The sequence below is a fragment of the Bacillus rossius genome, chromosome 1 (genome assembly GCF_032445375.1).
Source record: "Bacillus rossius redtenbacheri isolate Brsri chromosome 1, Brsri_v3, whole genome shotgun sequence".
Lineage (NCBI taxonomy): Eukaryota > Metazoa > Arthropoda > Insecta > Phasmatodea > Bacillidae > Bacillus > Bacillus rossius.
In genome coordinates, this window is record NC_086330.1 from 262,040,102 (window position 1) to 262,067,747 (window position 27,646).

The 27,646-nt window shown below is 44.7% G+C and overlaps 1 protein-coding gene across 1 annotated transcript in view; it reads left to right on the top strand.

Annotated features, from left to right (window-relative positions):
- The first annotated feature begins 1,041 nt into the window (after positions 1–1,041).
- LOC134527538 (phenoloxidase-activating factor 3-like) overlaps positions 1,042–27,646 on the top strand; it is a 118,597-nt gene continuing 91,992 nt past the window's right edge. Inside the window, exon 1 of the mRNA XM_063360297.1 lies at positions 1,042–1,177. The gene's annotated coding sequence lies outside the window, so the exon portion shown is untranslated. The remainder of the gene's footprint in view (positions 1,178–27,646) is intronic.

Here is a 27,646-nt window from a genome sequence, read left to right on the forward strand (position 1 = left end):
ACTCTTTGTACAATTGCCTTTAAAATGACGTCGAAAATTGTTGGTTTTATTAAGCGAAATGCCACACTATCGACACATATACATATATCGACTATGACATTGCCTCTTTTGGAACCACGCTGTTTTTGATATGCCATCAAACCATCTTCCATATTTCAAACAGAAAATGTTTCAACCAGTATAGAATATTCTCACTTTCGAAATAGCTTCTGTGACTAATACCAGATGCATACTGAAATTTTTAATTAGAAACAGATAGTGCATATAATTTTTAATATTTTATCAGCGAGAGTTAATTTGCAATTTTAAAGACTCGTGGCCAAGTAGTTCTGTTTTTCGACAACAAATGTCGCCTAGTGTTGTGTAGCGGTAAATATTATTTATTTTTTTATGTGTCGCTGGATGCACTCTCACGATCTCGAGAGGAGAGTTTCGCTAGACATCAAGAAGAAGGAAGTTCGTCTTGCATGATTGTGATTCTCTGCCGTCTTAAGGCATATTATTTGACTAACTAATGATTTATTTTGTTTGAATTCCACCTGATAAATATATATTTTAAGTGCTGATTGAGTAACATAAATTAACTAATTAAATGTAATTCTGAAAACAATTCCATGCCTCATTATGTAAAAACATTTTCACGCAGGGATTGATTTCTCAGAATTAACCAGAAGCACTCCAAGAACATCAGTAGAATTCTCGCCAGGAATAACCAAGAGCACACGGATGAAAACTAACACACATTTTCCTCAATCAATATCAGTGAATCACAAAAAAAAAAAAAATGTTTGAAAAATAAAACAAACAACAGTTTCTGCCAGTTTGTGAACTTTTCCTTTGTTCAGCAAGGATAGAGTTCTAGAACAAGCCACTTTGGTTTCTTTGCTATTGAGATTTTGCAATTGTGATAAAGCGGCGTGGCATTCGCATGGCGCCTTCTTGCCCCGAGGCGTTTAATGTTCGATGTTGCTTGCCTTGTAGCGTGCACTTGGCCTCTCACTCATCGCGGCGCGCCGCACGCCTTTCCTTGCGAGTCTGTGTTCGGATTAGCACTCATGCTTGTTGGTACTTAGGCCTTGCTTTTAAGTGTTGTTTCTTCCGCTTGCTTTTCCCACGCCCGAAGATGGTACTCGTCGCTCTTAACGTCATTTGCCTATTGTTTCGTCTTATCAGAGAGGTAAGATTTTAATTCACCGTATTAGCGAGTACGCCTTGTTTTGATCTCGAGTCTGCTTGAACTATGTCTAGTGTAGGGTCAAATCGGGTTTAATGCGATTGTGTTTTGTATTAGTGAGTTTTTTTTTATTTTTTCTACTTAATTTTTTGGTTGATGGCCCCTACGAGCAAGTAATTTCCTGGATCTGTTCAAGGTCGTATTTATCTATGCATTGTGGTCTTAGCTTTGCAGGCGTTTAAAGTTAAAGGTGAGAACTGAAGGTCCCGTGAATTTCATATTTTTATCTCGCAGTCAACGCGTTCATTTTATAACTTGAAAAACTAGATTTTTAGAAATTTCAAAATTTCAAGCAAATATATTGTGTGGGCTGGCTGTTGGGGTTTATTTTTGGCTTTATTTTTTCTATGATATGTACACTTAATATCTGAGTAAGATTAGTCAAGACGCTGGAGTCAGTTAAAACACGTAAAAAAATTAAATAAAAACACGGATTTTCAGCACCCTGTCATTAATGACAGGTATTAACCAAGCGAATTTTAATCGGCCACAAAAAATATTAGCTTTCCCCTTCAAAATGCTGTCTCAAACGTACAGATATCTTGAATAGTAAAATTGTTAAAGCTAAAATTAATAAAGCATAAAAATGACATATCTTAAAAGTCTAAATTCGGATAGGCGGAAACGGGCGCATATAAAATTCAAATAAGCGTAAAAAAATTTTTTTTGGGATCCTAAGAAACAGTCCCTCAAAGTTAGAGCAAAATCTCAAATTAGTTGACTTTGCCAATCAGACGATTTTATATGTATGACTAATTAGTCACACAAAACTGAATACTAATGTAGGTAACTAAATTGACATGAAAGCATAGTTCACGTTGTTTGAACATATGAAATACCTATTAGAGTAAAAATTAAAGATTTTTTTATTTAAATTTCTGTTAGTATCGTACACACATTAAAAAAAAATTATGCAGCATTCCTTTGTTTTATGTCTATTGCAATTTGCTCGAGTGTAGTGTAGTTATTAAAATCAAAGAAAAAATCTTAAATTGTACTGTATGATTTCCAGTAGGCGTCTTTCTGTAGTTAAATTACATATATTTGATCACAGGTGAAACATACTGTTACGATTTAAAATGTGGGGAGAACTGGGTTCGTAAGAGCTAGCCCAATAAAGTTTTATTACAGTTTTATTGATGACTAATATTTACGTCACAAATAAATGATCTTACTTAAAAATGCCTAATTATCAATTACTCGCACTTAAAAATGTTTACACTCAAGTCACTCGTGTTTGTTAAGTTCCGCAGTTCGCACTCCTCACTGGAGCTAGGCTAAACAGTGGTTCGCCCCTTATCACGCGCCTGTCCACACACACAGTCTCGCGCCACTCAGTCCACTCTCTCGATCCCGTCGCGCTACGTTCGAGATCGCGCTCTCACTCTCTTCCGATGTCGCACTTCCCCTCGCTCGCGGAACTCTCGGAACTCCGGAACTCTCGGAACTCCGGAACTCTCGCGGAACTCACCGTGGAACTCGCGCTGCACACCCCGCGCTTACTCTGTCGCCGAACTCCCGCCGCACCAGCGGCACTCGCGGCACTCACAGTCGCGGTGGCATCCTTCTCGAATCTACGAGAGCAGCATTGACGAGTCGCGTCATCCCGGGCCGACCCGACGCCCGACGCGTCGAGAATAGCGTCGCTTGCTCGCGTGGCAGCCCGCGGAATCTCCAAGGCCGCTCAGCGATAGATAACGGCGCCGAGGGAGGACGATGCTCGGAAACGGGGGAAGGGGTACCGACGACCCTTGTAATCCGGCCAGGCACGCGTGGCATGCCTTACGTCAGTGGACCGCACGTGGCACTACGCGTGAATCCAGTGGCCGTGCAGGGCCATCTGCCAGCTCCGAACCTGACATCGCGGTCTGGTCTCTCGCGCTCGTAACATGCATTAGAAATGTGGGCGTTCAAATATTCCTGAAAGGGTATTATGATCTTATAAAGCACTATTTAACATTTTAGAAAATGGTTTTTTTTTTTCAATTTTAGCATGTTTTTTTTTAATAATATTAACTAAATGAATTGAAAAATTTGAACTTCTGTGAGCAACAAATTACTTTTTCCCGTTTTAGATGTTAAAATTAGGCACTGCATTCTACCTCGCTTATACTCTATTCTAAATAAAATTCTAATTAATTTTACCTATGTATGACTAACGTTTTAACACTGAGGTGAATGTCGTAAATAAGTACAGAAAACATTCAATTTTTCGTATGATACAAGACCACCTAGTGACAGTGATGAAACAAAAAAAAATGTTTTCATAATTAGAAAATAATTAGGTAATTAGAAAATCCAACAGTAGCAGTGGTATATTTTGGGGTGCCGCTGGAGATATATTTTTCAGACAAAAAAGTAGTTCTCATCAAACATCAGTGCAGCCATCTTTTGAACCTTCTTCGACAGCCTAAATACCTCACCAAATTACGTACTGAGTTCTTCCATACCACCCGAACTCCTTCAATCTTATGTGAACTCAGGTGGACTTCAACTTTACTGAATAAGCATGACGTTTGAATCCACCTGTTGTCCGCTTTGCAACATATAAAAAATCAATACCGCACATAAACAGTCTCTATAAAAGCTCGCAATAAGATACCAGTTTGTTTATGTTCACATATTAATCATATTATGCATCATTAATCTTTTTAAATATATATATATACATGCTGAAAAATCAAATGTTAAACATGTAATAAGTGCCAAAAAATAGTAGTATGCCGTGTCCGAAAAGTATATTGTGTAACTGAGCACGATCTGAGACCTAGAGTAAAAAGTTAACAATGTGTCGTCGGTGCGCACATTTTCATGCAGGCATTATTTTGTTCTTTCCAGATTTGGGTAGTGAGTTTGGCTAGCACTTTTTCTTCAGGAAGTAGTTTAAAAATTTATTTGTTGTTTGGTTATTGCATTTTTTTAAATTGTTTTTCACGTGTAAGAGTTAAAATATTAATTTTTTTTTCATCTTATTCCGAGTTTTAGAAAACTATTATTAAAACGTGGTTTTTCGTCGCGGTCAGGAAGATTTTTATATATCTGTGACTGTACGTGAAAAAAACATTCATCACTTAAATATTATTTCGAAAGTAAACATGTTAGAGAATTGTTGTGAATTAATAAATTTTGTTAATTAGCCTTCGACGTTATGAAACCACGAGCTATTCGTTGATTTTTGGAGATATCATTTTTTTGTAATGAATGTAAATATCTTAAATTATGTAGTACGTTAATTAAAAAAACGCTGTTAAACACGAATTAAAGTTGTTTGCAATTCATAAATATAGTTTCAAATTTAAAAAAAAACACTCGATAAGCAAGCAAGGCAATACGAGAATTTGATCATATCATTAAATATATATATTATGTATATTCAATGATCCTATGCAGCGGTAGGACGTGACCTTGTTCGCAGATAACGCATCAACTGGACTCCAGCAGATACAATGACAAAAAAAAAAAAACCTTTTCCAACAACCCTCCCGTTCATGATTCCCTTTGCTTCTTCGACTTCCCCCCCCCCCCCCCCTTGCCTTTTTTTCCCCTCGTAAAGATCAGATATTTCGCTCCACACTAGCTACAGCACGTGGCCGGTAGGTAGCCCACCCTTGCTGCGCTGGTTCAAATATCCCGGCAGCTGTTATCAGCACCATTAGGCGACCTTGGAGAGAAGCTTCTCTTATCGCTGCCTTGAGAACGAAGAAACCGCAGGCCAGGAGCAGCCAATTACTGTTATTATTGAATGGAGGATATTGTACCCGAATGGCTTTCTATCGGGCCTACATTCAGTCCTGCATTTAAAATATGTATGGTTTAATTAATAAAAGATTAAAGCCTCCATATTCAAACTTTATTTAGCATTGATGATTTTAGAATATCAAACATTCTAAAGGACTAGAAATGTGCATACGGGGTTGACCTAATGCAAGGAACAGTTCACGAGGCACATCAATGTTCGTTTTTTTTTTTTTTGTGAAAGACTAGACAATAAGGTTGTGGAAAATTTGGTACTTCCGTATTTTCGTTTCACATTATTTATCAGTTATATGTCATGTAAAAAACATTGTGTGTTTCACGTAAGTTATATTTGCTTGGTAAGTATTTTAACCAATATGTTTCATCTATTAGTAAATATGCTTAAGAAATTAACTAATTAATGAATGATTTGTGATTAGCTAGAATGGAGCTACATAATAATTTTTTTATTACTTTACAATATTAACATGTCAATAGCTTAATGGTCGCTGTCAAAAAAAAGTATTTTTGTGAAATAAAGTACTTTTATTTACCAAACAGAGAACATACTTTGTAAGTGGATTAGTAGTATAAAAAACCATAAGTTCGAACTTTTGGCTTGTACGAAAAAAAAATATATAGTGGAAAAATCTAGTCCACACTACTACTTCAGAAGGAATTTTATTAAAATAAAAGTAGTTAAAACTTTTTAAAATACATTAAATACTGCCTTTATTAATTCATATATAAAATTTTATATACACTCAATATACAATTCATATACACTTATATTCAGTTTCTAAAAAGTAGATACTCATTTAAACACGTTAATTTGAAAGCTTTAAAAATATATTTCTGGTAAATTAACTCAGTCCTGACTTCACTGTTGAACCTAGCTCCAGTGAGGAGTGCGAACTGCGGAACTTGATAGACATTGTGTGACTTGAGAATAAACATTTTTAAGTGCCAGCGCTTTGATATCGGATATTTTTAAGTACAATAAGTTATTATTTATGTAAATATTAGTGATCAATAAAACTGTGAAAAAAAAACTAATTGAGCCCTCATGAACCCAGTTCTCCCCTCAACATAAGTCGTAACAATACCATTCAAACTGGGACATTATTTTATAGACATCCTATATTTCAAATATATGTGTTCAATACTATTTTCCTTTTCCTCTATCTGTGAAGTTTAACTTCTACCGCACGTAGTTCCTACGCTTGTTTTATTTTATTTTTTGATTTTACAGTTGCTCTTATTTGTTTATTATTTTTATATAGTTTAAGTAAATAATAGTTTTATTTTATTTTATACTATAAATTTACCGAGACATCAAATAATAATCGTTATATATATATAATTCTTCTGTGCGTGTGTATGTCACTGAACTCCTCATAAACGGCTGGACCGATTTTAATGAAATTTTTTGTATGTCTTCAGCTTGATTCGAGAATGGTTTAGATTCACAATTCAGTACACTGGAAAATATTTATTTAATTATTTTTTTATTTATAAACTGTTTTTGATCTTTGGGTGGTTTAGGTTCACAGTATATTATGTATATGTGTGTGTGCTGTGTATTTATTTATGTGTTGTTATGTTATGTGTTGGATTTATTCTATGAATTGTTGTTATAACATTAAGATTAAAATAGAATTGCTTATCGAGAATCTTATATTATTATTTATTGAAATAACATTTTAAAGTCTAATTAAAAATATATATTGTGCAAATTTGTGAGGTGCAGTATTGAAGTGAGTATTTTACACAATTTTTCATTACTTTTAATTATGTATAGACGTGCATTCAATAACAATCAACTTAACCTAAAGTTTTAAATTGTCAGATCTCATCTTATTCTATGCAACTTATGACGTATTGAACGCCTCTTTTAAAATAAAAATATAAGTTTGTAAAATAAATTATAGAATTTATAAAATAAAAATTACTTATAGTAATTATAGTTTAAAGTATATTTAAATTTGAAGTTTTATATTTTTTATTTATATTTTATTTTAAAAAAATTATAATTTTTGGATTTACAACGTTTGAACAGGACAACGTCTTTCGGGTCCACTTTAAAGTGTGTGTTCAGGTGGATTCAAGAATGGTTTAGATTCACAATTCAATCCGATAAATAATATTTTGTATTAATTTATTTTATTAATGTTTTTGAACGTTGGATGTTTTACATTGGATCCGGTAGGAAGCGCTGTGATCGCGTTATTGAATATTAAAAAAAATAAAAAATATTTTTATTTCAGTTCGATCCGGCAGATGGTGCTGCGATTAGATTCAGGGAAATTTCCTGTAAATTTTCAAATTTAAAATACGTTTGAACAGAATAACATCTGTTGGGTCCGCTAGTTATCTTATAAATAGCAATTGCAAGCGAGTAGTGACAAAGGTATACAGTCTAGAAACTCACTCGCTGGAACAAAGCGAGCCGCGTGTTAACCAGTCAGCGATATTACATTGAGCGAGTTAGTTAGAGACGAGTGAAGTAGCCGAAAGTAACTGAGGCTTTATTTATTGCTTTTACTTGATCATTAAAAAAAGTAATTTCAAGCAATATCTCGCGAACCAAATAGTTCAGAACGAAATGATGGACAAATGGTAAATGTGGCTTCAAATTAAGTAAGGATGAAAATAATCAGTAAGCAGAGAATTCATATGATGGAAGAGGGTGTTGCTCTTCACTCAAACAATTTACAATAAACCAAACATAGTTCTTGTATGCCTATGTTCCAAGCATAGTTCTTATATGCCTATGTTCCGCAGTACTTTTGTATGTATTTTAATGAATTTAAAAACAGTTATTGCAGTTCTGTACCGCTAGCAGTTTCAGGCTGGCTCTTGACACGTGACATCTGATCGAGCAGTTATAGCCCGCATGGGAACACTGTAGGTTTGTTGGAAGTTCGATGCTATTACGTGCAGTCGAATTCTTCCCCCCCCCCCCCCTCACCCTTTCTCGTTCTTCTACGATGTCGGTCGTCTTACCAACAGCAGCCATCGTTATCGTTGCATTGCCCTGTGCCCTCGTGACTCATGGTTCTGTCCACATGTCATTCCAGCGGCCGGGCCAGCGAACACGAAAACAACCAGTATTACAGTATTAGTTGTAGTTGGTTCCACACCACACTTCGTCATCTCTGGGCTTGCGCTGCAAGCAGTCCTGCAACTCCGAGTCCTTGCCGACTGCCATGCGCACTGTCGCCCTGCCTTTGCTAATACCAACACCATATGAATCAACATTAGTCTGGTTCAGAGGGTACACCAGTGGATATTGAGATGGTTCAAGTAAGACTTTTGTTTCCTCTTTCCGCGTGGAATTGATTGAAGTGTGAGCTTGCTGTAACACTAAAACTTAATTTGTAGTTAAATAAATAACAGCTGTAAGAGGCATTATTTTTTCTAACACCAGATGTAGCATAACGTAGGTTCTAACACCACCAGTGGACTCAAAGGGGATGCTGGTAGAGGACTTTTGGGTAGGGGTATAGGAGGGGTGATAGAGGGGGGAAGGGTTAGAAAGCTACTGCGTAGGGTTGGAAGGGGATGGGGTAGGGAAAGAGAAAAGGACGTTATATTCGTTATTTTCGCACTTGTCGCCTGCATGTAAAGTTTCACGAGAATGAATCATAGTGTCCTTTAGTTAATACACCGACATGCATTTCCAAAGACCTTCCTATTTAATTGTCATGTCTGCGTGCACAACAAGTCGAGGAGAAAAATGGGGAGGGGAGATTTGACTGCACGAAAAAACATCGAATCTCCAACAAATCTAGTGTTCCCATGCGGGCTATAACTGCTCGATCAGGTGTCACTTGCCAAGTGCCAGCCTGTGACTGCTAGCGGTTACGCTTCCAACAGTCTGGTACAAAGCTGCAACTGGTTGCAAATCTATTAAAATGCAAAAGTACCTATTGTGTTATGTACCAATATAGGCATAAATGTGATTTCTTGTAATTTGTTTGAGTAAAAGAGCAACATCCTCTTCCATCATATGAATTCTCTGCTTACTAATTTTTTCATCCTTACTTTATTTGAAGCCACAATTACCATTTCGTTCTAAGCTATTTTGTTCGCGAGATATCGCGACATGACATGCCGTACAAGAATTCCATACATATATAGATTTTGTCAAAAGTCGCTGACACGAATCATAATTTTAAAAAAAGCAAACGTTACATAGGAAAATATTCGGGAAAACGTCACTCTCTGAACAATAAATTCAGTGAGTAAGAGTTTCAAAGGTTGCTGATAAGTTACGAAAATGAACTAAAAAATAATAAAATGCATTTGATGACTGTGATAATTAATCAAATAAACACAAATTGTAATAATTTAGATATTAAGGTCGAGAAAAGAGATTACTAGAATAAAGTAATTAATAACTAATAACTATTACAATGATAATTAACATTATTTCCATTAAAATTTTACCTTTTCTCAGTCGCTATCCGACGAATGTTTTAAAGATTCATTGCCATCACCACCACCACCATTGTCGCTTGCATCCATCAAAGAGCTATGAATACTTGATTCTGCAAATGATGGCGGATCCAAAAGTTCAATTGCGTGTGGGGATAATGATTTAAGTTTTTTTGGAGGAAGTTTCCGCAAACTGGAGATCAGTGGATCTGACGTTACCAAAAGCCTGCATAAAATGTCTTCCATTTTTTAATTAGGTCACATTTTCGCCCAAAATCTTCTCTGAATATTTTTATTTTCTTGTTACACGACTCTTGAGCTTCTTCAGACATTTGTCCGATAGGAATAATCAAAGAATATATCATTTTGTGACCGCGAATAAGAATTTTATGGACTGTTTTAGGCATAAAATACCATGGATAGAGTTCGACCAATTTACGTGCAGTATCTTCAGTGTAGTTCTGAAACTTTTGTACATTTATTTTAAAACCACAAGAAATTGTTTGCAATATAACATGAAATCGCTTTATCAATTCTCCATCAATTCCCGTTATTGAAGCCGAAATTTTATAGCTGTATTTCCGCCATTAGAATTTCCATATACTTGTTTCGGTTGATCAACAATAAGCCCTAATTTGTCACGAAAACCTTGTTGTATGTAATTTTTTTTCTCTCAACACTTTCCTTATCGTCCTTGCGCCCTTGCCACTTTTCTATTTCTAATTCGTAACTCACGTGCAAACAACATTCAAAAAACCGTATCCAAGCATGCAGTGGTGATATTCCGAATTCGAAGTGATCCTCAATGATGGGTTTTTGTAAAATACTGTCGATATCATTAAATTCTTTGGATGTAGTCTGACAAAGGTAGCAACGCATACTCGACGATGTATTCGTTATAACATTACAAACTTTACTATCTACCATTGTTAACACAAGTTTGAAATTGATGTTAAATTGTTTTCCATCCATTACAGTTTGAAAGGCGCAAAGTTTCTTTCTTGCATTTTGATACTATCAACTTCGTGTCTGGTAGCTTCGGTAGTTTCTTGCATAAATTGAATTTTAATTGGGCGACCAAATCTTGGCGATTAAGGTCGAAGATTTTTCCAAATAATGACATGTGAACTGACTTTATCATAGATTTGCAACGGAACGAGTGAAATAACGAAAATGTTGGCATCCGATTTATGGCCATATTCATCGCTAAATGTTTATTTGTAGATGCTTTGACCAGAAGTGCCATCACATCCCCATTTGCATACGAATTCTAAATTAACAACTTCGTTTTCAGGGAGAATTTTAACTACCTCTGATTGTACCATTAAAATTATTTCAACTGTATGATTTAACAATGCTTGAAGTGTAACTGTAGCTCCACTTTTAGTTACAGAAACTTCTGAATTGTCAGGGTAACTCTTCCTTTTTGAATCCAATACATATTTATAAGGCGGGTACAATTTACAATGTTTTTCTACGCTTAAAGAACGTATTCCTTGATACTGACTTTTGGACAGTTTATTTGTTATAACAAATGATATGCTTCGTTGACTGCCAGTGTATTCTCTGTAACACGTTGCATAGCTTTCTGGTACTTTGATGCTTTTGATGGACTGCCTGTGACATCCTTAATTAATTTCAAAGCATGTACATTTCCTGAAGCCTGGAGACCCATTTGTGTAGTGTAGGCCAGTGCTTTGACGCTATGTTCTCGAACCTTGTCTGTCTTCCTCCGTTTTGACCGTTCACTCAAATCAACCCAACTTGACGAAGGACGCCCTAATGTTTTGTTCGCGGAAGCCTCCGCACCTTTATTTTCAACTGTGAAATATACAGGAACGTTGAACCAATTATCAAACTTTTCGAAGAATTTTCTTTCAACTCTATTAAACTGTTTCCACTTTTTTCTAAACTTCGATACCAATTTTGCAATGACATCTTTTAAATTTTGTGGCAAAATGTATTGATGTCTAAACTTTTTCGCAACCTCTGTTTCAACAATTTCATTCAACATGTTAATATTTTCATTTAATACAGTTGTTACAAATAGAAAATTTTCCTTTCTCGTGCAAGAAATTTCTTTGGTATCGTTTGCAGATTCTGAAAATTAAGAATTAAAGGTTATTAAAAAATATTTTTACCAATTTATTGTAAATAATATTTCATAAAAACAACGCAAAACTGAATTTGAAAAATGTGGGTTTAAAAGCGCATCCATATCATCGAATAAAAATCATAACAGAAGCCAAAGCTGCAACTAGATGCAGCTAATTTTTTGACATGTTTAAAAAATATTAATGATCTACAAATGCCATTTGGTTTCAGAGTGGGATCTTGAGGGACTTTTAACTTATGGCTTTTATTAAAAACGTCTTCTTCAAAAGTGATGTAGAAATCATGTCATCATTTATTATTAACTTTTTATTAAAATAATTAATAATATTAATTAAGAGCAACACATATGAAATATACTTACGTTCTGGAGAATAATCCATTTTTAAGAATCCTAATCGGTTCACTTTTCACTTTTCTATACGTTTTTGAACTTGAGGAATTTTTGGGTGCGTCACACGCTAACAAAGCGACACGCTCGACGCTTCGAAACAAACTAAATTCCTGAGCCAGGTAGGGACCCTTACCCATCCCTAACGGTGTTAATACGTGCTAAAGGTACCACTACTACTATTCCAACAGTCAAATGTTCCTTAAAATAACTTTTTTTTTCGACTTTTGGCCAGCTTTTTTGGGATTTGGGACCAGTGTGCGGCGGTCAAAACCAGTACCTCACCTCGCTCGCGAGCTCCCGCCGCACTGCCCCGTGCCTAGCTAAGGCTCGAGGCGCGAAGGGCTTGTGGTTCGGAGACGCTTGGTCTACATGCCTGAAATTGTACATGACTTGGCCTCGTGGTTCGAAGACACTTGGTCTATACGCCTAACATTGTACATGGCCTGGTTGGAAGGTATTCCAAGTATCGAAAAATTATACCTTCATGCTGGGCACAGCGACAACATATTTATTTCTTCGGACAGGTATCTTGTATAGAGTCGCCTTTTGTAGAGAGAATGATTAATAAACTCCACATAAAGTAATGGGTAACAGAATATAAAATTTATTTTAAGTTTTAGTTACTCTTATCACTGATCGAGTATGGAACAATTGGGGGAAATCGACCGAGTAAATAATTATTTTAATGAGTAATTTATTTGATGATTTTTGGAAATTTTCCCGAATTTCTGGGTTTAATTATTACGAATTTCCGAGATGGCGGCCAATATGACATAATCGGCGTACTACAGTCTGTTAAATGGGGAATTTAAGCCGCTTTTATATTTTTTCACCATTTTGAATTTAATTTTTTTTTACTTAGAATATACATTTTTTGAATCAAGCAAGGATCGAACCAAGCACTGTAATCAATCGAATCAATTATTATTTTAATAAGTGATTTTTTGATGAATTTTGGAATTTCCCTGAATTACTAGCTTACTAAATACAGATTTCAAGGATGGTGGCCAAAATTCATGATGTCGGGCGTCCTAGCAATAAATAATTACTGCACTCTAGCTGGTAAAAATTAAACTAATATAGTGGCAGTGCACTCTGGCAAACTACGTGTGTTATATGTGACACTAGCACTCCTGGTAGCAAGTACTGAAAACAAGATGGTGGCTGCACCCTCTAGCAGGTGATGTGTGTACTACGTGTCACCAACGCTCCTGATAGCGAGTATTGAAAAATAAAATATGGTGGTCCTGTCTCGAACAGTTAATGCTATTATTCGTTCGAAATAAAAAAATATATATATTTAAAAATCCGAATGTTACTTGTTACTATTTAAATACCTTATTTAATTTTCAGCCTGGTAAATGTTTCGATGACCTTGCAGTTAAAGTCGTGTGTTTTCCAACCCAGAGGTCAGAACTTTGATGGTTCGAATCAATGTACTTCCAATGTATTTTGTATAAAAATTTGAATTTTAAATGTTGATAAGGCCCACGACAGCATTGGTAGGTAATGGAACATCGTTCTTATGTGCATGAAACAGAGCTATTGTACTATTACATGGTGATAGCACAGACATCTTCGTGTTTATTAAGATATCTGCTATGAATGTTTAGTAAATATTTCGCCTTATTACAACCATAAACTTTTCATCTGTGGAACATTAATAATATTAATTTTTTTTTTTTTTTCATCTGCATTGTTGTAATTTTCGTTAATTTTTTTTTTACCGTTTATTTTTTTATTCTGACCATCTGTTTAATTTGTAAATTCAATTAATTTTATTCTAGTTCCTTACCGTATTGTTGTAACCAAAGGCCATGAAAGGATGTTATGAACCATATATATTGGGTATACACGTATCTCAGCCACACAGGAACAGGAAGTAACTTAAAAGAGTGTGATTTTTGGCGTTACTACGTGTAGGCTAAGGCCTGACGCCTGAACAATTAAAATTATTAAAAATATGAGTTTAGGGTATCGTCGGTTGTGTACATTAATGAAATTGTTACAACTAAATATCTTAACGAACTGTAAGTAATATTTACTTGGATTTAAAGCAGTTATGCCAAGTATAAGCCAATTTAAGAATTGCTTAGCTAGGGACGCCATAATTAAGCAGTGTCGCCATTGTTCAAGGCTTAAGCGGCCAGTATAAATTTGCTTACATGCTTATAAATACGTGAGATTTCTAGCCAAACAAACTATATTGTTGCAAAAGTTGATAAAACTGAACTTCAATTAGATTGTGTATATAACATAATATCAAGAGAAGTAATTCTACTTAGACACCCAGAAGTCCTACTTTTAAGATAATCGTACTCCCGCTGAACTAAAGCCGTGTAATTCTATTTAAAATAGAATTTAATTTGATATTAAACTCTCTAATTTTTAACTCACTTTGAAATCATTTGATTTATGAACGATATAAATTTTGAAACAACTACTGGACTTAATTAAATCACTTTTGAACTTTTGGGTGTGATCTGTGCCAACATACATCCTAAGACATTTGAACTGTAAATAATCTCCAGGAAAGATTTGTCACAATATAAATTAAGAATTTTTAAGTAAATTCATATTTTATTGTTGAGTATTAAAATTGTTATAACTCCACCAACCTTAAATTCTTATACACACTTGGAAAGGATGAATATATACATTTCTTATAATATTTTCAAACTTACAAAAGATTCCTAATTATATCGTTGAATAATATTGTTAATTTTCATATGTATCAAGAGTCAGGTTCAGTTTATGTATGTCAGTGTATGTTTGTTATTGAAAGTGTTGCTGTGTTATGTTTACTATCTATGGTTCAAACTATTAAACTTCAGATTTTTCACCACTCTTTAAATAATCAATTTCCTATCCATATAATATACAAATTTCTTACTCCATAATTAAAATACTATATATTTCCATAGTAAACTACAGATTGGATTCGTCAGTTGTTACCGTCTACTATTGTTTATTTGTTAGAGCATTGTTTCTAAGGTTTTTATGCAATGTTATATTATTAAGTTTACGAAGGTATCAACAACACAGTACCTACACTTTTTTTTCCTCCACCCTGTACTGCCTTCTCTCCCTACTTCAACAATAAATTAAAGAAAGAGAGAGATAGAATTATTAGTGTAACAAAGGGAGGTGCAGAACAGAGGAAGTGGCGCCGCAACGTGTGGGGCTCGAAGAGAATCCCTAAGTAGACTACCTCTCCAAGGTGAAAACACAAGATGTCTGTTAATAAGACCTATGAATTGAGGAGTCGGTCAGAGCTCAGCAACAACCTGGAAGATCTCTCAGAACACGACAGTATACAGGAAGGATATGAGCCTGTATATCAACTGGTAATGGAGGTACAGCCTGAACCCAGCACACCAGAAAGAAATGAATGTCACAGAGAGAGTGGGACAGCTACAGCCACACCTACAGCTGCAGCTGAAGATGAGCAAGCAGCGAACACGACTCACACCACCACACCGACCGAGAACCTGCCGTCAACTGAGTGGTCTAGCATTATGTTGTTATTACAGAACGTGGCAACTATAACAAACCGGTTGGACGACAACGTGGCAGCTATCACCACCCGTTTGGACGCCAACGCTCTGGACAACGCACAGAACATGGCAGCTATCACCAACCGTTTGGATAACAACGCACAGAACGTGACGCAGCTTACTGAGAAGATTGACGGAGTCAGAGGTCAGCTGGACGCAAACCTTTGCGAGTTGAAGAGTGAACTCAACACCAGAATAGAGGTTCTAGATCATCAGCTGCAAACAGGCCTCAGTGACCTGGAGGGACGTTTGGATGCCAGATTACAGGAACAATGTCAGTCGGTGGGACAGCTGGCCAACCAGGTACTGACACAACAAGAAAGAGTTGAGAACTTGGAGTCACACACTACCTCCATGATTCGATCAATGGAACTGGTAAGAATAGAGGGGCGAGACCAGTCACAGCTACTCCAGCAGAGACTCGCACATATAGAGGAGACAGCAGTCACTCTGCAGTCACGAATGGAAACAGTAGAGTCAGGGGCAAGATCAGCCGCTGAACAAGCTGCTCAAGCATGCACCAGCTCACTACAAGAACAGAGGCAACTGAGAGGGGAGGAATTACATAATCGGATGACAACTGCCAACTCCTCCAGGACAGAGCTACCCAACCTACAGCCTACCGTGACTGCCAGTTACCCTTCACCACCAGCCCCAGTGGTTACCTCAAACGCCACACCACCTCATCAGACCCCATCTTGCAGTACTTCACATCTTGATCAGGTGGCTCTGATACATCACCCAGCCAAACATTGGGCTGAGGCTATGCCTACGTTCTCTGGCAAATCCTTAGAAAATCCAGTTAGGTTCCTCAACAAATTTGAGGAATATGCCCGAACCTTTGTACTAAGTGACAATGATAAATTGAAGTGTTTGAACGTAGCCCTTAAAAGTACTGCCTTTTTCTGGTGGGAGTTGCAAAGCCTGCACATCAAATCCTACGAACAATTCAAAGAAAAATTTAGATCCCAGTTTTGGAATCTAAAGGTACAAGGGAATTTGAGGGCCCAGCTACACTCCGACAGATTCGACAGTAGGAAAGGGAGCAGTCTGGAGGCGCACCTTTCATCAATGTATGAGCGCACCAGATATTTAGACATTACCATGTCAGACGATGAATTCATCGCAACCATGCTGACACAACTCCCTATCGCCTACCAAATACAAATGTCGGGACATACCTACAAAGATGTTACTGAGTTTAGGGACCATGTTCTGGCTGTAGACAAACTACAGAGATTACAGCGAGGTCAAGGTGCTAGAGAGGAATCTGAAAGAACACCTCACCAACCACCCAGTAAGAATGTGCCAGTGCACAATTACTGGCAGAACAGGACCAAACAGGACCAGCAGGCAAACGTGCACACCTTGACGTGGGAGAGTACAGTCAAGAGTGATGAGGACCACCACCAAGGGCATCTCGCTAAGAAACAAAAGGGCAAGTATACCCATAAGAATAGGCATAACAAGCCCTACAACAAGACTATCTGGTGGTCGAACAAACATGCCTGTAGTGATGGTGAGGATGGCCACCACGGCCAGCGCTTGGGTAAAACATCTGTTGAACGGCCCCCCAGGAAGGTCACGTACCCCCATCGTTATGCAGATTCAGATGGTGAGGCTGACTACCGTCACCAGAGTCAACGCCAATTTTACGCTGACTATACTAGGGGTAAACATGACTTCCGCCAGCCACATCTCAAGAACCCCGCCAGCCCAGACAGAAGCGGCAGACCACCGAGTCATCACAGCTCGTCTGGCGGCATACAAACTCATTTTGCATATCCACCACCCTCATTCTCATCACAAGAACAGTTCCAGCCACAACAAGGCTATTTTCAACGTAACGCACCGGTGAATCCTGCTGCTGCAGAATTTCAGGCAACAGTACCCAGGGTTGCCAAGGGACCCAACAATTGGACAGGGCCCAACTCTGCAGGTTCAGCTGCCCAGCAGGGTAGTCAGAACCATCTAAATAGGGAGTTAAACTAGAACGGGTCAGGTTTGCATCGCCCCGAACTCATACCCGCTATCCAGAGCCTACATGTCACCCCTTATGAAGCTCTGTGTCTGGATAAATCGGTGGCGATCGACCCGCTCTATATGCCCAAATTTGACAAAGAAACCGATTACGAAGAACTACCCACAGGCAGTGAGGTAGAACATCTGATCAACAGTCGCCTACAGTCTGAGGCACAAGCAAGGCAAAGAAGGAAGAAGGCTTCGAAAGTCAAGCAATTTAACATAGGAGAGCTCGTATTATGCAGGAGTGCAAGTGTGAGCAAGAAATGGGACAAAGTCACCAAGAAGTTGTTCTTGCTGTTCAAGGGACCCTATGTGGTCACAGACAGGATACATAACAACTGCTATGAGTTGGCAGACCCTGCCACCAACCACAGCATAGGCAGGTATAACCTAACCCAGCTAAGGGCCTACCACAAGCCTATGGTCCCACAGTAACAAGTGTTATTTGCTTGTGTCAGCTACTACAATAGTGTTTAATGGGTTTTTTTTCTTGGTGAATTAAGTAACAATATAAGTGCACATGTTACCTACACTGCGCAGTCCTATGTAATCAAGGAATTGCACATCAAGCACTGTAAGTGTGTGAAGCTAAATGTTTTGTGTCCAAGTCAGGACCTGTGCTAGCCAAGGTTGTACGGTATGCTGTATTTGTTAGTGTAAGGAAATGCACTAGTCTGGTTGCCTGATGAGCTTAAAACAAGTGTGTTGTCTCGTGACGGTCTAAGACTAAGGCTCTGCCGCACTGGGATTTGTTGTACAGCACTAACCTAGGGTTATTATGGTACCGTAATGTATGGCTATGGCATAACCTAAATGGGTATGAAGCTTCGGTGACACATGTGAGCAGGACTAGATGTCTACTAACAGTGTAATCATGTTGTTTACTCTGAAGAAAAAAAAAAAAACCTACTGATCCACTATAGTGTGAGCTAACCAACTTAACAAGAGTGAATACTATGTGTTAAAATTTTCGCCGACCAGCTGTGTTACTCCTAAGCAGTACATGCACATTGCATACTACAAGCACAAGAACACTTGCAACTACTAAGCCATGCACACTCTAACTGCTAGTTACCTGCAGATATGATACTCCTTCTCGTAGCACTCTGAGCCTTAGCTTGTTGTTGGATCACCCCCAAAGCTATCTTATTTAAAAAAAAAAAAAAAAAATTTAATAATATTTTGCAATTTTTAAAATAAAAAAAAAATAAAAAAAAATTATGGAAGCTTGATATGAAGAAATTTGTGTGATTTATTTTGCTCTATCAGAATGAAAGAAAAAAAAAACTGCACTGGAACTAATTTATTTTGGAATTTGATTTTATAAATTATGGGCACAAATTAATTTTATGAACTCCGAATATTATTTTGATGTGTAACACATAATTCGAAGCACTGTCATCTTGAGGATCACACTGTCACGCGAGTGACGTCACTGTTGTTCAGCAGCACATGATGATGTGATTGTCTTCTGAGTTGTTATCCACAGTAGCAAGGAACACTGGTGTTGCGAGAGAAAGTCCGCTCTTATGCTGCCCAGTTGTTGAAGGAAGTCACTGTAACAGAATTGTGACAAATGTATAAAAGTGCAAGAAATTTTTATATGTCAGGGTAAATAGGTGTAACACCTGACTGGAAGATCATGAACATTCTTGAAATGATATGAGACTCCGCATCAGCCAGTAGCTGACAGCCTACCTAACAAGACAACAGCATTCTGCAAGTAATCTACTGTGCAGCTGTGTCCAGAGTAAGATAGTGAGAGACTGTAAACCACCAGCTGAAAACCTCACCATACTCAAGAAAAAACACTGAAATTGTCCAGGACTGCATCTGAATTATTATTCATCTGTAGAACACTATGTAATAATTTTAGGCTTGGATAATAATAATATCTGTCAAGATATCATAAGAACTGATAAGGTTATGAAATATGTGTAACAAACTGTAAAATAATAATGACTGTTGCATCATAAGAAATGATGATATTCAATTATGTATAACTTTAATTATGTATATAATTTTTCAACTGGTTAATCTTGTGTGTAAATATTTTTCTTGTGTTATGTTATTTAATAATCTCTTAATATGTTGTAAGAAATTGTAATAATACTGATAATTGCATTAGTAGTCAACTAATTTACTCAGTAAATCACAGGTTAAATGCTGTGTTGAAACTGACGCCGACCTCCAATGCTCCTCTGTCGCATAGACCGCTATGCCTCATCAACGTCTCGCAAAAGCGTGTGCACCGAACGCGCCCGTGCGCGCAGCAAAGTGCAGTTCGTGCGACGAGGCGAACGCCATACAACGAGTGCTACACCGGCGCAAGGATCCGGCCGGGTGTGGCATATCCTTCCGCCGCACTACAACAAATTGTTATAATTATGTTTTTCCACAGGATTTTATTAAACATTATTTTTTATTAATTAATAATTAAGTCTTTGCAAAATCATGTTTCAATGTGCGATTTGTCCCGAACCTGGCCGGTTCAGTTTCCCGCGAAATTCACACGTTTCCGCGGGAGGGCTGGCGGGGGAGGGGGGTCGTGCGCGGCGACACCTGCAGTGTCCTTCGAGAGCTCAACCAGGCCGGCAGCCTGCGCGCAACGCGGAACCTTCAACCTTTGCATTCACCGACATGTAGTTTTCCATAGTGTAATTTCTTTTCAACCTTTTGTACAGTTCCGCGGTCGGCCTAAATTTACCATGAGGTACTTAACTTAATTCAATCAGTGCTCCGAGATGAGTGTTTACGTCATACGTAAGTACTGTGGGGAGAGTATGTGTTTTTACGTCGGCGCTTCACGCCCAACCTAGCCTACAGGCTACTTAGTTTTGGCCCGCACGGGGCAGCCAGCAGGCGACACGTGCCATCCAACTTAATCACGATTCAGTCCCTGGGACACACCTAGACACCACGTAGAGTCGCCGGAGACACGGGCCTACGTGTTGCTAGCCCAGTTTATCAAGTGTAATGTGTTAGCGGAATAGTTGTTCGCCTAAGTGTAATTCGTCATGTCAGGGCTTATGTATCACCGTCGTACTGCAGTGCGCCACCAAACTTAATAACGATTCAGTCCCTGGGACACACCTAGTCACCACGTAGAGTCGCCGGAGACACGGGCCTACGTGTTGCTAGCCCAGTTTATCCAGAGCTAGGTATTAGTGTAGTGTATTGTGCTTCAAAATATCGTGTGCCATGTCAGAGTGTCTTTTGTAACTTTCGCGTCACGTATACGAGTCTGCCCCTCACGCGCATAAGAATCGTGAGCCGCCACTGAGGAAGTGAGCTGCGCGTGTGACTAGTCGCGTCGGGCAAACCGTTACGGCCAGAACGGGCAGCACCATGTATTGGGCTGCGCTGTATTAAATTCACCAACTATCTGAAGAGGTTTTGTGTTATTATTCAGGCGTCCCGAGTGGCCTCAACAGCTCGGGGGGCCCTACTGCGTTGACCCCTACCTCTAGCCACAAGGCCGAACCTTCCCTGAGATCACGAACTGAACAAAATCACGTCTAAATACTCAGAGGTAGCGGGGACGGCGTCAAATTGGCGCCCGACTAGTGTGGCTTTCATTTTCTAAAAATTAATTTCCAAATTTTGTTTCAAATTTTTCAAATTTTTTCTCAAATTTTTCAAATTTTATACTTCAAATTAGTGTACCAGTAAGGGCTCGCGTAGGAAGTCGGGAATCGCGCGGAAACGGACGCGACGCGCAGACAGCCAAAGGAGCGGGCACCTGGCGATAGGCGCGCGTCAAGTTACACGCCAGACGAGATAACGGCTGTGGGAGCGGAAGTCCGCGCGCCTCGCACACGGATCAGGTGGCGCAGCTGCGCAGCTGCTACGCGCCGAACAGGAGCACGAACATGAGCCATGACGGAGCGGTAAAGATAGACATGGAAGGGGTATGCCACGCATGCCTTCTGCCAGGGTTGCCAATAAATCATGCCGCGGCAGGGGTTTTCGCCACCTGTACCTGCGACACAGATAGGAAGCACAAAACAGACTTTGACGACAGAAAATCAGGGCCGACGTCTACAATTCAGTGCGGCGCGAGGGGATGTCATCGGCGGCCCGATGAGGTGGCGTTCTGCCACCAGTGCGGCACCGTGAGGCACCGCTCGTGCACCGAGGCCCGGGAGTTCCTTAACTTCCGGAATGGGCTATTCATGTGCCGCGCGTGCGAGCTCGCGCTGGACAGACCGTCAGCGACGCCGGCGGCCCCTGTCGCACCGCGCCCCGGCGGCACCCTCAAGCTGCCGGAGTTCGGAGGGCAGGAGCACGAGGACCCCGCAAAGTTCCTGCGGACATGCCGAGACAGGCTGGCACGATACGCGGTGCCTACAGATGAGTGGACGGAGAAGGCGTGCGAGCAGCTGAGGGGGTGTGCCCTTGACTGGTGGACCACAGCCGGAGAATACGGCATGGAGTGGGGCGACTTCGCCAACGGACTGGAGGAGCGTTTCAACGACGCCCGTGCCCGGGCCCGGTGTCAACAGTCACTGTTCTGCCGGCCTCAGGAGGCGGGGGAGAGCCCGGAGGCCTTCATCAGGTCTAAGGCGCGGCTCCACCGACGGCTGGCGGAAGGGGAGGACGACAGCAGCATGCTAGGGGTAGTCGTCCAGCTGATGCTGCCCGAACTGCGGCCATTCCTTAGGGCCGCCACCGACAAGGGACTGGAGACGTTCGTGCGGTTGGCGAACGAGGTGGAGCGCGACGTGCAAGCTGTCCGTCGCAGCCGCGAGCCGCCCACCCGACGGCCAGGTGCGTCGCCACCGATGTTGGCGGCCCCCGAGGTCTCCAGGGCTCTGGTACCGTACGTGGAGCCAGTGCCGAGGCAACAGGGGGAGCAGCCGTCCCGACGTACCGCACCCAGGGAGAACACCGGGGCACCAAACCAGGGGGCTCCGCGCTGCAAGTACTGCCGTGAGGAGCGGTACCACTGGCACGACGTCTGTCCCACGCGGGCAGCTGTCTGGCAAGCCCGTGGGGCGGGCGGCCTTACGTCGGGAAACGCCCGCTAGGGGGTAGTGCCATGGCTGGCCACTGTCCCTGGAACCCTAGCCCGGCCTCCACTGTCACCCCGGCGCGCCCCGTCAGGACGGACGGGCGCGGCGCACTCGACTCGTCAGCAGCCTGCACCGGGTCGTCGGCGAGCCGCACCGGACACCAGGTGGCCCCGGCGACACCGGCAGCACCTGCGGTGTCCGCGGACACACCGGCACGCCCCGTCAGGACGGACGGGCGCGGCGCACCCGACTCGTCAGCGGCCTGCACCGGGTCGTCGGCGAGCCGCACCGGACACCAGGTGGCCCCGGCGACACCGGCAGCACCTGCGGTGTCCGCTGACACACCGGCACGCCCCGTCAGGACGGACGGGCGCGGTGCACCCGACTCGTCAGCGGCCTGCACCGGGTCGTCGGCGAGCCGCACCGGACACCAGGTGGCCCCGGCGACACCGGCAGCACCTGCGGTGTCCGCTGACACACCGGCACGCCCCGTCAGGACGGACGGGCGCGGCGCACCCGACTCATCAGCGGCCTGCACCAGGTCGTCGGCGAGCCGCACCGGACACCAGGTGGCCCCGGCGACACCGGCAGCACCTGCGGTGTCCGCTGACACACCAGCACGCCCCGTCAGGACGGACGGGCGCGGCGCACCCGACTCGTCAGCGGCCTGCACCGGGTCGTCGGCGAGCCGCACCGGACACCAGGTGGCCCCGGCGACACCGGCAGCACCTGCGGTGTCCGCTGACACACCGGCACGCCCCGTCAGGACGGACGGGCGCGGCGCACCCGACTCGTCAGCGGCCTGCACCGGGTCGTCGGCGAGCCGCACCGGACACCAGGTGGCCCCGGCGACACCGGCAGCACCTGCGGTGTCCGCTGACACACCGGCACGCCCCGTCAGGACGGACGGGCGCGGCGCACCCGACTCGTCAGCGGCCTGCACCGGGTCGTCGGCGAGCCGCACCGGACACCAGGTGGCCCCGGCGACACCGGCAGCACCTGCGGTGTCCGCTGACACACCGGCACGCCCCGTCAGGACGGACGGGCGCGGCGCACCCGACTCGTCAGCGGCCTGCACCGGGTCGTCGGCGAGCAGTACCGGACACCAGGTGACCCCGGCGACACCGGCAGCACCTGCGGACCGCCTGACGGCAGCGGCAGCGCCCCGGGAGCAGTGTGGTGAGTCGTTCCAATTAGGGCAGTTGGGACCTGGGGCGGGGCATTTACTCCGGATTCCCGTCAGGATGGATGGACAGCCGGTGCATGCTCTTGTCGACACGGCCGCCAGCCACACGTATGTGTCGGCTCAATGCTCGAGCGTACGGGACATTGTCTCAGATGTGGAGGAGGTACAGTTAGCGACGCAGGGGGCGACAGCGCGTATTGTTGGCCGCTCGAACATCACCCTCTCCATCAGGGACCATGTTAGTCACACAACAGCACTAGTAGTAGAGGGACTACGGGAGACGCTGATCCTAGGTCTGCCTTGGCTGGCGCAGGAGGACGCCACTGTGGAAGTCAGGGAGGGGAGGTTGCACGTTGGCCACCACGAGCGGCGCACAGTTTACAGCCTGGGCTATCGGCCACCCGCCGAGCAGGGGACACCCATCACGCTCGCGGACTTGAGGAACGGTGTGCCCGCTGCCCATGTAGAGCTCATAAACAATGTCTTGTCTCAACAGCCACAGGTGTTTGCGGCCACAGATATGCTCCGCCGTACCACAACCACGGAACACACCATCCCCACCCGACCTCACCAACCCCAGTTCGTAAAACCATACGGGTTCGGACCCACTGAAAGGCACGTCATCCAGACCCAGATCACGGAAATGTTACGCGATGGAGTCATCGAACCCAGTGAGTCGCCATACAACTGCCAGATTGTCATGGCGAACAAGAAAGATGGCTCCATGCGTTTTTGTGTGAATTTCAAACCAGTCAATTCAGTAACCATACCCGCCCCACCACCGCTCATCAACATAACAGACGCTTTGGCGGGGCTGGGCGACGCCCGCATCTTCACGTCCCTGGACCTCAAGTCCGGGTACTGGCAGGTGCCGGTACGTCCAGAGGACCGCCCGAAGACCGCGTTCACTGCCCCTGACGGCCGGCGTTTCCAGTTCTGTGCCATGCCGTTCGGGCTGATGGACGCCCCCGCGACCTTCCAGGCCATGATGGTGCGTGTGTTAGACGGGTACGCGGGCGAGTTCGCCGCCGCGTACCTGGATGACGTCATCATCTGGTCACGGTCGTGGGAGGACCACGCCCGGCACCTCGGCCTGGTCCTTGAGCGGCTGGCCAGACACGGCCTCACGTGTGCCCCCCAGAAATGCCACGTGGGCGCGGCTGAACTGGAGTACCTAGGGCACATGGTGGACGCGGAGGGTTGCCGCCCTCTGCCAAAGCACCTGAACCTTATTGAGTCCAAACCCGCCCCTCGAACCCGCAAGCAGCTGCAGAAGTTGATGGGCCTTCTCAACTGGCTGCGCTCGTTCATTCCGCATTTTGCCAGCGTCACCGCCCCGATGACGGACTTGCTGTCACCCAAGCTCCGGTTTCAGTGGACCAGCGAAGCGGACGCCGCCCTGGATGCGGTGAAACGGCAGTTCCGCGAGTGCCACCAGCTCGCCCGTCTGCAGCCTGACCTTCCCCTGTTCCTTCAGACAGACGCCAGTCAGGAGGGGATGGGGGCCGTCCTATACCAGGTGGGGGACAAAGGCGTGCGCCGGGTGGTGGAGTACGCCAGCGCCAAGTTCGGCCAGCCCGAACGGCGGTACCATGTGAACGAGCAGGAGTGCATGGCCGTCGTTTGGGCTATGCGCCGCTACCGCCACCACCTGGAGGGCCGCCGGTTCACGCTGCGGACGGACAGCCAGTGTCTCCGCTGGCTGGACTCCGCCCAGGGCCGCAAGTCGAAGTTCACGAGGTGGGCGTTGATGCTCCAGAACTTCGACTTCGCGGTCGAGCACGTCCCTGGACGGGACAACCAGTTCGCCGACGAGTTGTCGCGCCATCCCGACCCACACAACACGTTTCAGGATAACCAGGACTGGGAGGGTCTGTTGCCGCCAGGGGGAGTCGCGCCGCCGGTCACTCCAGGGGAGGCGCCCGCAACTTTATTCCACATCCCAAGGGCCCCCGATCATCCCGCCGTCTTGCCTGTGGAGACCCTGAGCGGATTAGTGGAATTCGTGAAACAGGCCCAGCGGACAGACGACCCCACACAGGCCGAGGTGCGGTCATGTGGGGAGCAGGTTCACCCCTACCACAGGTGCGTGGACGGGGTGTTGGAGACCCGGGTACCAGGGGACATGGACGCCTGGCGCCTTCATGTGCCGCTCGGTGCCCGCGAGCAGGTCATGGGCTTCCACCACACGCACGAGCTGGCGGGACACCCAGGTGCGCACCAAACCCAGTTAGACATCCGTAAGACCTTCCATTGGCCGGGGGTGACGCGGGACGTACGGGACCTGGTGCGGCGCTGCCAGCAGTGCCAGCAGAGGAAGACGAGGCGGTCTGACGGGGTGGAGCAGCAGCGCCTCCGACGGCCCCGCGACCCGTTTCACACCCTGGCCCTGGACATAATGGGGCCCTACCCGCGGACCACCCGGGGAAGGAGGTTCTTGGTCGTCATCACAGACATTTTCACCCGGTGGGTCGAGGCCTTCCCGGTGTCCAACGTGCGCGCCGGAACCATAGCCGCCCTGCTGGACCACGAGATATTCCCGCGGTATGGTTTCGCGCGCGTGCTGTTGACGGACAACGGCTGTCAGTTCAGCGGGAGGCGCTGGAGAGCTGACTGTCGCCGTTGGGGTCTCGACCACCACACCACCCCCATTTACCATCCCCAGGCCAACCCCACTGAGAGGCGCAACCAGGAGGTCAAGGCGCAGCTGCGGCTGAGGTTGGGGGACGACCACTCCAAATGGGACGTCCACCTGCCGAAGCTGTTGTATTGCCTCCGGCGCCGCACCAACGCTGTCACCGGTCATTCCCCTGCCGAGCTTCTGTACGGGAAGAACTTGGCTTTGCCCGGGGAAAGCAGGGTGGCCGATGTTGCCATGGGCACGGTGGCGCGCCCCAATCATGAGGAGGGGAGGGAGCACGCCAGACAACGGCAGGCCCAATTCCTGGCGGCCCACACGCCCATGACTAGTCACCCCCCACCCCCCATCCAGCCAGGTCAGCTGGTATATGTCAGGCAGCACCACTTGTCGTCCGGGGCGCGTAACTTTTGTGCGGGGTTGGCGCCCCGATGGTCGGAGCCGCGGGAGGTCCTGTGGAGGACGGGCCCCTCATCCTATGCGGTCCGGACGCCAAGGGGGCGGCCCGCTAAAGTGCACCGGGACGACCTGCGCGTAGTCGCGCACGGGGTCAGAGTTGGCCCAACGACCCCCTCTTCACCATCCCCCACACTCCAGGAAGCCACAGATACGCCGCGGGAAGGAGCAGCACCTGAACCCACCACCCGGGGGGACATGCACACGGGAGACACAGACGTGGGTTGCCCTGATCAGGCACATGAGTGCAACCAACCCGACCTCCGGCACACCCCGAGCAGGTCCCCGGTGCCGCTGGCCACAGTTCCGCACGTCCCCGAGGAGGTGGGGAATCCGTTGGTCTGGTTTCCTGACGAGGAGGGGGAGGAGGTCTGTGAGGAGGAGGACGACGAGCCACTGTGGCCGCTGGACCTCAGCCTGGCGGATGCCACGTTCCGGGTGTCCGTGGACGAGCCCGAGGAGGGGGAGGAGGAGCCGGACAGTAGAGATAGGCGCCCCACCCGCAGACGTCGGGCCCCGGTCAGGACGTGCTGCGCGGACGACAGCGAGCCGGTAGAGTTCGCTCCTGTCCCCGCCGTGGAGGCGAGCTGCCCGACCACCCAACCGGACACGAGGGGACCTACCACACTCTGCACAGTGGAGACCCCTACCAGCACAGTCCCCACCACACGACCACAGAGGGCCCGCCGACCCCCGGCCTACCTGGCGGATTACGAGTGGTCCAGGTCCCCGTCGAGCTACTCCACCCGGGCGCGGCCCGTAAGGGGCGATCCAGGGGTGCCAACACTTGTGGCCGGACCCCTATCATTCCCCCCGCCCACGTCATCCATTCCACCACCCTGCCACACCCCGAC